Below are 15,971 nucleotides of genomic sequence, written 5' to 3'. Positions count from 1 at the left end.
ACCTTGTCCAAGAGATTTACATGGTTAGCCTACACAAAACACACCCCTTACTTCAAGTGTTTCCATTGAAAACACTTAAAACACATTCCCCTATGGGAAAAATTAATGGTGGAAAAACGATCGGAAACATTTCCCTGTTTGACTGCTAGGTTTTATGGGTATTATGACACCTCATTTTAAAATGAATGGAATGGCTATTCTAGTCCCTCTACTTTTTCAAGTTACATAAACTTTAAATAGTCTGTCCAACTCATAGTCAATGGCTTATGGCCATACCAGCCTGAATGTGCCTGAACTTGTCTCATCTTGGAAGCTAAGCAGGATCGGGCCTGGTTAGTACTTGGATGGGAAACAGCCTGGGAATACCAGGTGCCGTAAGGATTTTGCCCAGTAGAGTGTACTGTTGTAAACGCTCTATTATTTATAACATTAATAATATAAAAGCCATTTTGAAATGGAATGGCTATTCTATTCTTTCAACTATTTCGGTGTACATTAACTTTAAATAGTCTATCCAACTCTCATTCTGTAGCTTAAGGCCATACCAGCCTGAATACGGCTGATCTCGGAAGCTAAGCAGGCTTGGGCTTGGATGGGAGACCGCCTAGGAATATCAGTTGCTGTAAGCTTTTGCCCAGTAGAGTGTACTGTTGTAAACACTTTTTTATTTATAACAGTAATAATATAAAGGCAATTTAAAAATGGAATGGCTATTCTTTCAACTATTTTGGTGTACATAAACTTTAAATAGTCTATCAAACTCTCATTCTATGTCTTAAGGCCATACCAGCCAAAATATGCCTGATCTTGGAAGCTAAGCAGTCTGACAAACTCTGTTATGCACATGCACTGTATAAGCCTTAAACCTGTACACTTCCACTGTCTCTTTGTTTCATGTAAAAATAAGCTAGTATTTTTCCTCTCTTGTCTCTGTGTAACTTGGTCACTTGGCCAAAGACAAAGAGCCTCTGAGAGTGACCACAGTTTTTGAGTCCATCCTGTTCTTTTCATAAATTTCAAGGGCAAAACTGTGTGGAGATATGAAGAGAACAGAGCCTAGCTTGAGCAACAGCGACAATTCTATCGGTAGAAAGGAGTAACAAAACTGGCGTTATCCCTTATTTGTACGCTATGTTCCCATCACGATCTCACACACCTGCTAAACTGCCACGTAGACAAAGGTTATAAAAGCTGAGACACAACTCTTGTTCATTGGGCTCTTAACTCTGCACCTTTTGATTGATTGATTGTTAACAGCTCCAGAATTGCAATTCTTACAATAAATGCTTGTTGTTTGAAGAATCTACAGTCTCTCTTCCTTTCTGGTTAGAATTTCCACGACAATTCTTGGCGATGAGGATGGGATTGATAACTCCATTTGCTGAATGTTCCCAGGGACACCAAGGTTAACTGGGTGCAGGGGCTGCATTAGACGTGGCCCAGGGAGCCCACACTCCGCCTGAGTGGAGCAGAAGGGACCCGCCTCGGACCCGCCAGGGAGCGTCAGTGGACGGATACGCCATCCCGAACAATACAATTAAGGGTGAGACTGACTTTCTTTAGGGACAACTAAAGTGCACGTTAAAATATATATCTTGTCTTAGTGACATAAGACTCTACTGTGTGTAGAGGATCATTTACTGTGTGTGACTTTCACTATGTGTGAGTTTTCACTGTGTGAAGAAGACCTTGTTTTAGTGACAAGGAGGGCTCTACTGTGTGTGGGGAAAACCCTGTTTTATAACAGAGGTATCCCAGGTAAATGTGCATTATTGGCAAAGTACTAAATTCATATTAATTGATATGCCATGGTTTGCAATCGTCAGATGTAAATGCTGGGGCTATGTGATTCCAGGACAGGGTCCTGAGGTAGAAGTTAGAAGATAAAGTTGCAGATTAGAGCATTACCATAGAAGGGCACAATTTGATCAATGAAGAGGAAGAGTAGTGGGCTATGATTGGAGTGTTGTGATCTGTGTAGGGGGAACCCCTATATGGGAACCAAACCCTGTGTTACATAGACAAGTAAAAACATATTTTTCAGAATAAGAAATGCCTTTATATTTTTATATTTGTTATGTATTTTTTTACAATTAACCAATTCTAAGAAAAGGAAGACGTTCATAATCAAATATTGTTGTTTATTTTTGTTTTTGAGTGTGTGTGTGTGTGTGTGTGTGTGTGTAGACTGTTTTCCACATTGGGAGCCAAGAGCAGCAAGGGAGAGCCTTGCTTGCCTGGATAAGTGGGGCAGGAACATTCTGGAACAGGTACCGCTCTGGCACAAGGTAGCAGATTTTCCCTTGAAAGGCACATTAAGTGAAGCCTTATTAGTAGAATGTAGAAAGAAGGTGCAGGATTGAGACAACCAAGAAAGGCAAAGCAAGTAGGATAGATTGGGATGATTTCACGAAATGGGAAAGAGAAGCAGAACACAGGGCTGATAGGAAAGTTAAAGGCATAATGATAAAATGGACCATTTATTCTGACCTGAACCTGATTGACTAGGGGGGAGGGGCCAGTACCCAACAAACCCCCCGAAGCGGCCCATGAGGAGTCAGAATCCGTTTTACACACCACCCACATTGACTCCCATGTCTGATGTTGATGGGCTCTGGGAACTCAGTCCACCATCAACGTCAACCCCTAGAGGTCTGATTTGCTCCCCATCCCCCTTAACCGTAACAACAAGAACAGGCCCAAAAGGGGATCCTGACACGACCTTTCTCGTCCAGGCACCCCTGGTAACGTTCCTAAATCCACAACCTCGACCAGCGCCTGATGATCCTGGCCATGCTGATTGGCACCCAGAGACCTGGAGACAAGACAAGATGAAGGAGATTGCCAAGGACCTCCCTAACCCTAACTCTAACCCTAACCCTAATCCCTTTACCCTAATTTTAACACTAACTCTAACCTTAATCTTAACCCCCTAACCTTAACTCTAACCCCTACCCTAACCTTAACCCTATCCTGCCCTAACCCTAACCTTAACCCTAACCCTAACCCCTTTACCCTAACCCTAACTTTAACGCTAACTCGAACCTTAACCTCAACCCCCTAACCTTAACTCTAACCCCACCCTAACCCCCTTACCCTAACTTTAACGCTAACTCTAACCTTAACCCACTAACCTTAACTCTACTCTACTCCAACCCTAACCACTACCCTAACCTTAACCCTATCCTGCCCTAACCATAACCTTAACCCTAACCCCCTAACCTTAATTCTACTCTACTCTACTCCAACCCTAACCTTAACCCTAACCCCAACCTTAATATTAACCTCAACCCCCTAACCTTAACTCTAACCCCACCCTAACCCTAACCCTATCCCACCCTAACCTTAACCCTAACCCCCTTACCCTAACTTTAACGCTAACTCTAACCTTAACCTTAACCCCCTAACCTTAATTCTACTCTACTCCAACCCTAACCTTAACCCCAACCCTACCCTGACCTTAATCTCAACCCCCTAACTTTAACTCTAACCCTAACTCTAACCCCAACCCTACCCTAACCTTAACCTCAACCTTATCTCTATTTCGTCATTCCTCTTGTCGGGGTGTGTGTTCTGTCCTATATTCTCAAGTTGTGTCTGCTTCTCGTGATGTATTGTGGTCTCCACCTTCTTGCCCTTTGTATTGTTGTCTGTGCCCAATAATGTTTGTAACATGTTTTGTGCTACTACCATGTTGTGCTGCTGCCATGTTGTGTTGCTACCATGTTGTTGTCATGTTGTGCCTAACTCTAACCCTACCCTAACCCTATCCTGCCCTAACCCTAACAGCAACCCCTTACCCTAAACCCTAACACTAACTCTAACCTTAACCCCCTAACCGTACCATGTTTTCTGCTGCCATGTTGTGTTGCTACCATGTTGTTGTCATGTTGTGTTGCTACCATGCTGTGTTGTCATGTGTTGCTGCCATGTTATATGTTCTTGTCTTAGGAGCCTAACCCTTCGCTACCCAACAACGTGAGTCGAACCTAAAAGAACACAGTGGGGAGCACACCGCTCCTCACTGTTACACACAGGTTAATACCTGATCTCCAGTTGACATTGACCACCCGATCTGGTGACAACGAGGGAGGTGCAACCTGATTGGACGAATCGGCCGCTCCCCTTTCTGCCACACACGGCATAGCAACCGAACAGACCAATCAGAACAGTCCGTAACACCTGGGCCACGCCCACTAGCCCTATATAAGCAACACATTTCTCCACACTCCTTAGCACTACGTCGAGAGACACAGAGACAACGGACCTCCGCAGCAACGACCAACCAAGACAACAGAAAATGTGGTAAGACCTTCGCTACATACATACATACATACATGCATACATACACACACACACACACACACACACACACCTCTATAGTCGGGAACGGTTTACCCCAAATACCAACTTTTTGCACCTTTTCTCAATTTTTTTCTACTCCCTGCCACCTGAGGAAGCCGAATAGGCAGAAACGCATCGTGGCTGGGGCCTTTCTAGACCTGTGATGTTGCTTTAAGGAATGCGGGTTCCACCCTGGCGTCGGAAAGGTCTCCTTATGGCTACTCTTTTAATTTGAGTTTTACATAGCTCATACAAGCTAGCGCCCAGGGGCGGCCGCAACAACTGACCCTGCAGGGTCACTAGCCACTGTGGGAACAGCTCTAACCAACACCACACAAGGGAAAACCCAACTAGCTAGCGCCTAGGGGCGGCCGCAACCACAGGCCCTTGCGCTTCACTAGCCATTGTGGGAGCAGCTATAACCAACACCACACAAGGGAAAACCCAACTAGCTAGCGCCCAGGGTTGCCGCAAACACAGGCCCTTCAACGTCTCCGCCACATACGACGACAGCATGATACTCAGGGTTGCCAAAACTATGGGCCCTGCAACCTTCTCGAGCTGCCATGACCATGAGCCCTACGGGGTTTCCGGCCTGGGTGGGGACAAAGGGTTGCCGCAACCCCGGGCCCTGAAAGGGTTCCCGCCCACGTCGGACACCTGAGGCTGCCGAAAAATACGGGCCCACCATGTCTCCGACCCAAGCCACAGACTGAGGGTTGCCAAAACCATGGGCCCTCCATCAACATCAATCAAGGGAGCAACACAACTCGACCCACCCACCCACCCTACTCTTCAAGCGGTGACAAGGGGTTGCCGAAACCACAGGCCCTACAGCGTCCCTCGCCACCGAGGGAGCAACACACACGCCCACCCACCCACCCTACTCTTCAAGCGGGGACAAGGGGTTGCCGAAACCACGGGTCCAACAGCATTCCTCGCCCACGAGGGAGCAACACAGCCTCCTCACATCCACCGGTACACACGCCCGCCTCCCCTCTGTAAGCCCTCTAAACAATCAACCAACCACACGTCAAGGGACTCACATCTATAACGCGACGTGTTAAAGAAAGAACGACCTACGACATCCTAAACCCCACCCTAACACTAACCTTAACCCCACCTTTACCCTAACACTTACCCTAACCTTAACCGCACCCTAACCTCGCCTTCTGGAGGATAGTGGGGTGAACAGGCCGTGGCTCGGGTGGTTGATGTCCTTGATGATATTTTTGGCCTTCCTGGAGGGCAGGCAGTGTGCCCCTGGTGATGCGTTGGGCAGACCGCACCACCCTCTGGAGAGCCCTGCGGTTGCGGCGGTGCAGTTGCCGTACCAGGTGGTACGGTACAGCCCGACAGGATGCTCTCAATTGTGCATCTGTAAAAGTTTTTGAGGGTCTTACGGGCCAAGCTGAATTTCTTCAGCCTCCTGAGGTTGAAGAGGTGCTGTTGAGCCTTCTTCACCACACTGTCTGTGTGGGTGGACCATTTCAGATTGTCAGTGATGTGTACACCAAGGAACTTGAAGCTTTCCACCTTCTCCACTGCGTCCCGTCGATGTGGATTGGGGCATTTACTGAAGTCCAAGATCAGCTCCTTCATTTTGTTGAGGTTATTTTCCTGGCACCACTCGGCCAGGGCCCTCACCTCCTCCTTGTAGGCTGTCTCATCATTGTTGGTAATCAGGCCTACTACTGTTGTGTCGTCTGCAAACTTGATGATTGAGTTGGAGGCATGCGTGGCCACGCAGTCATGGATGAACAGGGAGTAAAGGAGGGGGCTGAGCACGCACCCTTGTGGGGCCCCTGTGTTGAGGATCAGCAAAGTGGAGGTGTTGTTTCCTACCTTCACCACCTGGGGGTGGCCCGTCAGGAAGTCCAGGACCCAGTCGGACAGGGCGGGGTTCAGACCCAGGGCCCCAGACCCATGGCCCGAGCTTAATGATGAGCACTATTGTGTTAAATGCTGAGCTATAGTCAATGAACGGCATTCTTATTTGTATGTATTTTACCCCTATTTTCTCCACAGTTGGTAGGTACAGTCTTGTCCCATCGCTGCAACTCCCTTACGGACTCAGTGAAGGTCGAGAGCCATGCGTCCTCTGAAACCTGGATCTGTAGTGAAGCCTCTAGCACTGCAATGCAATGCCTTAGACCACTGCACCACTCTGGAGGCCGACAACGAATAGCATTCTGACGTAGGTATTCCTCTTGTCCAGATGGGATAGGGCAGTGTGATATTATCGTCTGTGGATCTATTGGGCAGTACGGTAGAGGTGATGTGATCCTTAACTAGTCTCTCAAAGCACTTCATGATGACAGAAGTGAGTGCTATGGGGCGATAGTCATTTAGTTCAGTTACCTTTGCTTTCTTGGGTTCAGGAACAATGGTGGACATCTTAAAGCAAGTGGGGACAGTAGACTGGGATAGAGGGAGATTGACTATGTCCATAAACACTCCAGTCAGCTGGTCCGTTTAAACGTCAACGTTATTCTCAGAGGCTAACCGGAACATATCCCAGTCCGCGTGATCAAAACAATCTTGAAGCATGGATTCCGATTGTTCAGACCAGCGTTGAATAGACCTTAGCATGGGAACTTCCTGTTTGAATTTCTGCCTATAGGACGGGAGGAGCAAAATGGCGTCATGATCTGATTTTCCGAGGGCCTTGTAGGCATCTCGAAAAGGTGAGTAGCAGTGGTCTAGTGTTTTTCCTAAGCGAGTACTACAGTCAATGTGTTGATAGAACTTCAGTAGTGTTTTCCTCAAATTTGCTTTGTTAAAATCCCCAGCTACAATAAATGCGGCCTCAGGATATGTGGTTTCCAGTTTGCATAAAGTCCAGTGTAGTTCCTTGAGGGCCATCGTGGTATCGGCTTGAGGGGGAATATACACAGCTCTGACTATAACCGAAGAGAATTATCTTGGGAGGTAATACGGTCGGCATTTGATTGTGAGGTATTCTAGGTCAGGTGAACAAAAGGACTTGAGTTTCTGTATGTTATCACAATCATACCATGAGTAGTTAATCATGAAACATACACCCCCGCCTTTCTTCTTCCCAGAGAGTTCTTTATTCCTGTCTGCTTGATGAACTGAGAGCCCAGCTGGCTGTATGGATGGGACAGTATATTCTGAGAGAGCCATGAGTCCGTGAAACAGAGTATGTTACACTCCCTGATGTCTCTCTGGAAGGAGATCCTCGCCCTGAGCTCGTCTTTTTTAATGTCCAGAGACTGAACATTAGTGAGTAATATAATCGGAAGTGGTGGATGGTGTGCCCGCATCCTGAGTCGGACTAGAAGTCCACCCCGAATACCTCTTCTCCGCCGACAGCGTCTTGGAGCAGCCTCTGGGATAAGTTCAATTGCCCTGGGGGGTACAAACAAAGGATCCAATTCGGGAAAGTCGTATTCCTGGTCGTAATGCTGGTGAGTTACCGCCACTCTGATATCCAAAAGTTATTTCCAGCTGAATATAATAACACAAAAAACGTTCTGGGCTAATAATGTAAGAAATAACACACAAAAAACAAAATACTGCAAAGTTGCTTAGGAGCTAGAAGCAGAGCTGCCATGTCTGTCGGTGGTGTGTGGTGAAGGCGATGGACTGCACTTGTGGATTGGAATACCATCCTCATCGCAAAACATTTGTTATTTTTCTCTTGCATGGCCCAACATGAATATAGAAACCCTGCGAAATCTTACAGTGACTGATGAGATTCAGGTATCGAAGAACAACATTAACAAGGACAACCTCATCAACAACGGTGGTATTTCAACCCACACGTCCGAAGACACCGATGCTTTAATCTAGCGTTCTCAGACTGCTCAGCCACACTACCCAATTGTTAAATGTCTGGGTGGGATCGACACATGGCCCTTCCATTGCGCTGCCCAACCTTCCTTGTTTCCAATGAAGGGTTTGAATTCAGCAACAACTGTTTGGAGGGGCGGCTGTCACTGGTAGAGCACAGGACGAGGTGGCTGAGTTGTTAATGAGATGGACTGCTATTTTGCTCTGCATGTGTGGGTTTGAATCCCATCCTCGTCACGCAACATTTGTACTTTGCCCACGGCGCTAAACGGTTTTGACTTGAACATCCGCTCTGCCACACTACCCATTGGTTAAATGTCTGGGTGGGATCGACACATCAGCCTACCATGGCTCTGCCCAACTTTCCATGTTTCTGATCAAGGGTTTGACTTCAGCAACAGCTGTTAGGAGGAGAGACTGCCATTGGTAGAGCACATGATGAGATGGTCGAGTGGTTAAGGCGATGGACTGCTTATTCTTTGTGCTCTGAATGTGTGTGTTTGAGTCCCATCCTCGTCGTGCATTGCACTGAAAGGTTTTGACATTAGCAACCACTGGAAGGAGGGGCGACTGCCGCTGATAAAGCACGGGACGAGGTTGCGGAGTGTTCAAGGTGATGAACTGATAGTACATTGTGCTCTGCATGTGTGGGTTCGCAACATTTTGTTATTTTCTCCCTTGCATGGCACTGAAAGGTTTTGACATGACCAACCACTGGTAGATGGGCCGACTGCCACCGCTAGAGGGCAGGACTTGGTAGCTGAGTAGTGAAGGCGATGGAGTGCACGTGTGGATTGGAACACCAACCTCGTCGCAAAACATGTGTTATTTTTTCTCTTGCATGGCCCTACATGAATATAGATATCCTGCAAAAACTTAGACCAACAGTTATTGAATAATAGCATTAACAAGGACAACCTCAACAGTGGGATTTGAACCGACACCGAAGCCTTAGTTTAGCGCTTCAGCCTGCGCATCTGCACTACCCATTTGTTAAAGTCAGCGTGGGATCGACACATGGCGCTGCAATTGCTCTGCCCAACTTTCCTTGTTTTCAATCAAGGATTTAACTTCAGCAACAACTATTCGGTGGGGCGACTGCCAATAGCAGGGCACAGGAAGAGTTGGCAGAGGGGTTATGGCTAAAGACTGCTATTCCGTTGTGCTATGCACATGTGGGTTTGAATCCGATCTTCCAACATTCTTTCTTTGCTCCTTTACATTGCACTGAAAGGTTCGCTCGCCTCCAGCACACACGCACTTACACACACAGCGCAGACTTTGGACTGATCGGAATTGTAGGTATGCTAATTAACTTGTGAAGCTTAGTATGTGAGTTTACTCAGAAACACTTAAAATAAATAGTAGGCCTATACTAGTTAATTAATCTCTTACTTTTATAGCCTACTTGACTATCACGATCGTTACTGGAAGATACGGACCAAGGGGCAGCGTGATAAGCGTACATTTTATTTAGTACACAACAGACGAACAAAACAACAAAACGAACGATACGTGAAGTCCTGAGATTACAACAACACAAACCTTTACGGAACAAGATCACACAAATTAACTAGTGCCAAACGGGCTGCCTAAGTATGGTCCCCAATCAGAGACAACGAGCTACAGCTGCCTCTGATTGGGAACTACCCTGGCCAACATAGATCTAAACGATCTAGAACAAAAAACATAGAAAACTAAACATAGAAAAATCCACACCCTGGCTCAACATTTAAGAGTCCCCAGAGCCAGGGCGTGACAGTACCCCCCCCCAAAGGCGCGGACTGCGACCGCGCCACACAAACACAAGAGGGTAGGGGCCGGGTGGTCATTCCGCCTCGGAGGCGGATCCGGCTCCGGGCGTGACCACCACTCTCTCTCCACCCCCCTGTTGCGACCCTGGTCTGGTCCCGCTGGCCGGAGCTGGACTGGACACCGGTGGAGCGGATTGCTCTGGCTCCGGAGTGGAGCCGCTGACCGGGGCCGGACCAGGCACCGGTGGAACAGGCACGGGCCGTGCCGGACTGGACACATGCACCACTGGCTTGGTGCGGGGAGCAGGCACGGGCCGGACCGGGCTGGCGACGCGCACCACTGGCTTGGTGCGAGGGGCAGGAACAGGCCGGACCGGGCTGGCGACGCGCACCACTGGCTTGGTGCGGGGAGCAGGACAGGCCGGACCGGGCTGGCGACGCGCACCACAGGCTTGGTGCGGGGAGCAGGAACGGGCCGGACCGGGCTGACGACGCGCACCACTGCCTTGGTGCGGGGAGCAGGAACGGGCCGGACCGGGCTGGCGATGCGCACCACAGGCTTGGTGCGAAGGAGCAGGCACGGGCCGGACCGGGCTGGCGAAGCGCACCACTGGCTTGGTGCGAGGGGCAGGAACGGGCCGGACCGGGCTGGCGACGCGCACCACTGGCTTGGTGCGGGGAGCAGGAACGGGCTGGACCGGGCTGGCGACGCGCACCACTGGCTTGGTGCGGGGAGCAGGAACGGGCCGGACCGGGCTGGCGACGTGCACCACAGGCTTGGTGCGGGGAGCAGGAACGGGCCGGACCGGGCTTACGACGCGCACCACTGGCTTGGTGCGGGGAGCAGGAACGGGCCGGACCTGGCTGGCGACGCCGCACCACTGGCTTGGTGCGGGGAGCAGGAACGGGCCGGACCGGGCTGGCGACGCGCACCACTGGCTTGGTGCGGGGAGCAGGAACGGGCCGGACCGGGCTGGCGACGCGCACCACAGGCTTGGTGCGGGGAGCAGGAACAGGCCGGACCGGGCTGACGACGCGCACCACTGGCTTGGTGCGGGGAGCAGGAACGGGCCGGACCTGGCTGGCGGCAGCGCACCACAGGCTTGGTGCGGGGAGCAGGAACAGGCCGGACCGGGCTGGCGACGCGCACCACTGGCTTGGTGCGGGGAGCAGGAACGGGCCGGACCGGGCTGGCGGCGCGCACCACAGGCTTGGTGCGGGGAGCAGGAACGGGCGAACCGGGCTGACGACGCACACCACAGGCTTGGTGCGGGGAGCAGGAACGGGCCGGACCGGGCTGGCGACGCGCACCACTGGCTTGGTGCGGGGAGCAGGAACAGGCCGGACCGGGCTGGCGACGCGCACCACTGGATTGGTGCGAGGGGCAGGAACGGGCCGAACCGGGCTGGCGACGCGCACCACAGGCTTGGTGCGGGGAGCAGGAACGGGCCGGACCGGGCTGGCGACGCGCACCACAGGCTTGGTGCGGGGAGCTGGAACAGGCCGGACCGGACTGGTGACACACACCACTTTCTTGGTGCGAGGAGCGGGACTGGGTTTCCTTATAAACCTCCGCTCCCTCTGCTGCCTAACCAGTTCCTCTCGCCGTGCCTCTACACTCTCCTTCTCCCTTCTGACCAATAGCCCCCGTAACCTGGTGGCCTCCTCTCCTAGTCCGCAGAGTCGCCCTGTAGCTGCCTCCTGCTGCCCCGTTGTCCACGCCGTGTTCCCCCCCCCCCAAACATTTTCTTGGGGTTGCCTCTCGCGTGTCCCTCGTCGGCACGGTTGGCGCCGTTTCTCCTCTCCTGCCTGGGCATTCACCTTTGCCCATGGCCCTTTCCCCGCGAATATCTCCTCCCAGGACCACCATTTGCCCACCTGAGACATCGCAATCCTGTCCTCCTGGGCACGCTGCTTGGTCCTCTTATGGTGGGATCTTCTGTCACGATCGTTACAGGAAGATACGGACCAAGGCGCAGCGTGATAAGCGTACATTTTATTTAGTACACAACACACGAACAAAACAACAAAACGAACGATACGTGAAGTCCTGAGGTTACAACAACACAAACCTTTACGGAACAAGATCCCACAAATTAACTAGTGCCAAATGGGCTGCCTAAGTATGGTCCCCAATCAGAGACAACAAGCTACAGCTGCCTCTGATTGGGAACCACCCTGGCCAACATAGATCTAAACGATCTAGAACAAAAAACATAGAAAACTAAACATAGAAAAATCCACACCCTGGGTCAACATTTAAGAGTCCCCAGAGCCAGGGCGTGACATTGACTCATAGAGAGCTACTCTCTCAAGTTCTTGTTGGGGCGAGTGACTCTTTGAACTTACAATGGCTAGCCCCAAGTCGTTATATATTTTTTATTGTGCTTTATGCTATTTGCCTCATGACTCCTGCGTGCTTTGTTGACTATGAACTTGCTTGTTTACCCAACCATGGGACAGACTATGTTTGTTCCCACACTTAGGACTCTCTATTGGTTACACAGACTCTTGGCCTCCCATCCTATTCTAACCACTTCTCGCTGGCTTTGTATTCATGTTACCTGATGAAATTGCTATACAGTATGATCTTGTTGCCATCTGATGCACATTCAAATGTCATATAAAATCAACACTGCAGAGCTCTCCCTGTCCACTGCCGTGCCCTGATTGTATTACTGCTGATGATAGATATCTGGAAATGTGCATGTACACCCTGGCCCATTTACTGTTGCTAGGGCCAATTCTGACTTGTGCTCTGATATCTGTTTCACTGACTTCTGCTCTCGTAAAAGCCTGGATTTTCTGTACGTTAACACTAGAAGCTTATTACCTAAAATTGATCAATTGAAAGTGTGGGTTAACAGCTCCAATCCAGATGTGTTGGTCATTACTAAGACGTGGTTAAGAGAGTGTTTTGAACACAAGACAGGCACTGAAATATTTTGACTTTAGCAACAACTGGTAGGATGGGAGACTGCCACTGCTGGAGATCATGACTTGGTAGCTGAGTGGTGAAGGCGATGGACTGCACGTGTGAATTGGAATAACATCCTCATCTCAAATCATTTGTTAGTTTTTCTCTTGCATGGCCCAACATGAATATAGAAACCCTGCAAAATCTTAGCACGACTGACAAGATTTACATATGGAAGAACAGCATTAACAAGGACAACCTCAACAGTGGGATTTGAACCCACACATCTGAAGACACTGAAGCCTTAATTTAGTGCTTCAGACTGCTCAGCCATACTACAAATTTGTTAAACATCTGCGTGGGATCGACACATGGCCCTGCCATTGCTCTGCCCAACTTTCCTTGTTTCCAATCAAGGGTTTGACTTCAGCAACAACTGTTTGGAGGGGTGACTGCCACTGGTCTTGCACTGAATGAGGTGGCTGAGTGGTTAAGGCGATGGATTGCTAATCCATTGTGCTCTGCGTGTGTGGGTTTGAATCCTATCCATGTTGTGCAACAGTTATTCCTTGCATGGCACTGAAAGGTTTTGACTTTACCAACCACTGGTAGAAGGGCCAACTGCCACCGCTAGAGCGCAGGACTTGGCAAAGGACTGTACATGAGAATTGGAACACCAACCTCGTCGCAAAACATTTGTTATTTTTTCTCGTGCATGGCCCTACAAGTAATCAAGATTCCGGTATTGAAGAACAGCATTAACAAGGACAACCTCAACAACAACATTGGGATTTGAACCCACACCTCAGAAGACACCGAAGCCTTAGTTTGAAGCTTCAAATCACATTTTCAAATCACATTTTATTTGCCACATGCGCCGAATCCAACCGGTGTAGACCTTACTGTGAAATGCTCACTTACAAGCCCTTAACCAACAATGCAGTTATAGATAAGTACAAAATAAAAATAGCAAATAATTAAAGAGCAGCAGTAAAATAAAATAACAGTAGGGAGGCTATGTACAGGGGGTAATGGTACAGAGTCAATGTGCGGGAGCACCGGTTAGTCGAGGTAATTAAGGTAATATGTACATGTTGGTAGAGTTAAAGTGACTATGCATAGATAATAAACAGAGTAGCAGCAGCCTAAAAGAGGGGGTGGGGTGGGGGGGCAATGCAAATAGTACGGGTAGCCATGATTAGTCTAATGGCTTTGGGGTTGAAGCTGTTAAGAAGCCTTTTGTACCTAGACTTGGCGCTCCGGTACCGCTTGCCGTGCGGTAGTAGAGAGAACAGTCTATGATTAGGGTGGCTGGAGTCTGACAATTTTTAGGGCCTTCCTTTGACACCGCCTGGTATAGAGGTCCTGGATGGCAGGAAGCTTGGCCCCAGTGATGTACTGGGCCGTACGCACTACCCCCTGTAGTGCCTTGCAGTCGGAGGCCAAGCAGTTGACATACCAGGCGGTGATGCAACCAGTCAGGATGCTCTCGATGGTGCAGCTGTTTTTTGAGGATCTGAGGACCCATGCCAAATATTTTCAGTCTCCTGATGGGGAATAGGCTTTGTCGTGCCCTCTTCACAACTGTCTTGGTGTGTTTGCATCATGATAGTTTGTTGGTGATGTGGACACCAAGGAACTTGAAGCTTTCAACCTGTTCCACTACAGCCCCGTCGATGAGAATGGGGGCGTGCTCAGTCCTCCTTTTTTTCCTGTAGTCCACAATCATCTCCTTTGTCTTGATCATGTTGAGGGAGAGGTTGTTATCCTGGCACCACACGGCCAGGACTCTGACCTTCTCCCTAAAGGCTGTCTCATCGTTGTCGGTGATCAGGCCTACCACTGTTGTGTCGTCGGAAAACTTAATGATGGTGTTGGAGTCGTGCCTGGCCATGCAGTCATGGGTGAACGGGGAGTACAGGAGGGGACTGAGCACGCACCCCTGAGGGGCCCCCGTGTTGAGGATCAGCGTGACAGATGTGTTGTTACCTACCCTTACCACCTGGGGGCGGCCAGTCAGGAAGTCCAGGATCCAGTTGCAGAGGGAGGTGTTTAGTCCCAGGGTCCTTAGCTTAGTGATGAGCTTTGAAGGCACTATGGTGTTGAACACTGAGCTGTAGTCAATGAATAGCATTCTCACGTAGGTGTTCCTCTTGTCCAGGTGGGAAAGGGCAGTGTGGAGTGCAATAGAGATTGCATCATCTGTGGATCTGTTGGGGTGGTATGCAAATTGGAGTGGGTCTAGGGTTTCTGGGATAATGGTGTTGATGTGAGCCATGACCAGCCTTTCAAAGCACTTCATGGCTACAGACGTGATTGCTACAGGTCGGTAGTCATTTAGGCAGGTTACCTTAGTGTTCTTGGGCACAGGGACTATTGTGGTCTGCTTGAAACATGTTGGTATTACAGACTCAATCAGGGACATGTTGAACATTTCAGTGAAGACACTTGCCAGTTGGTCAGCGCGTGCTCAGAGTACACGTCCTGGTAATCCGTCTGTCCCTGCGGCCTTTTGAATGTTGACCTGCTTAAAAGTCTTACTCACATCTGCTACGGAGAGCGTGATCACATAGTCATCCGGAACAGCTGATGCTCTCATGCATACTTCAGTGTTGCTTGCCTGAAAGCGAGCATAGAAGTGATTTAGCTCGTCTGGTAGGCTTGTGTCACTGGGCAGCTCGCCGCTGTGCTTTTCTTTGTAGACTGTAATAGTTTTCAAGCCCTGCCACACCCGATGAGCGTTGGAGCCGGTGTTGTACGATTCAATCTTAGTCCTGTATTGACTCTTTATCTGTTTGATGGTTCGTCGGAGGGCATAGAGGGATTTCTTATAAGCGTCCGGGTTAGAGTCCTGCTCCTTGAAAGCTGCAGCTCTACCCTTTAGCTCAATGCGGATGTAGCCTGTAATCCATGGCGTCTGGTTGGGGTATGTACGTACGGTCACTGTGGGGACGACGTCATTGATGTACTTATTGGTGATGTCACAACTTCCTCTGAAGCTGCCTCCTCTCCTTGTTCGGGCAGGCTTCGGCGTTCATCGTCACCGGCCTTCTAGCCACTGCCGCTCCATATCTCCTCATTCCATTTGTTTTGTCTTGTCTATTACACACACCTGGTTCATATCCCCTCATTAGTATGTG

At 49.6% G+C, this 15,971-nt stretch overlaps 1 long non-coding RNA gene and 1 pseudogene across 4 annotated transcripts in view; both read left to right on the top strand.

Annotated features, from left to right (window-relative positions):
- Nucleotides 1–262: 262 nt before the first annotated feature.
- Nucleotides 263–381, top strand: LOC121576073 (annotated as a pseudogene).
- Nucleotides 382–1,413: 1,032 nt separating this feature from the next.
- LOC121576049 overlaps nucleotides 1,414–15,971 on the top strand; it is a 38,085-nt gene continuing 23,527 nt past the window's right edge. For 2 of the 4 annotated variants that reach the window (XR_006661522.1, XR_006661521.1), the window contains exon 1: nucleotides 6,452–6,541. This is a non-coding gene — a long non-coding RNA (uncharacterized LOC121576049). Of the gene's footprint in view, nucleotides 2,271–3,951; nucleotides 4,306–6,451; nucleotides 6,542–15,971 lie in introns of those variants that run through there. The other 2 variants (XR_006661524.1, XR_006661523.1) reach the window with 2 other exon arrangements.

Source organism: Coregonus clupeaformis, chromosome 10, assembly GCF_020615455.1.
Source record: "Coregonus clupeaformis isolate EN_2021a chromosome 10, ASM2061545v1, whole genome shotgun sequence".
NCBI lineage: Eukaryota > Metazoa > Chordata > Actinopteri > Salmoniformes > Salmonidae > Coregonus > Coregonus clupeaformis.
Note: the sequence above shows the minus strand (reverse complement) of the source record. Positions and strands in the feature narration are given on the sequence as shown.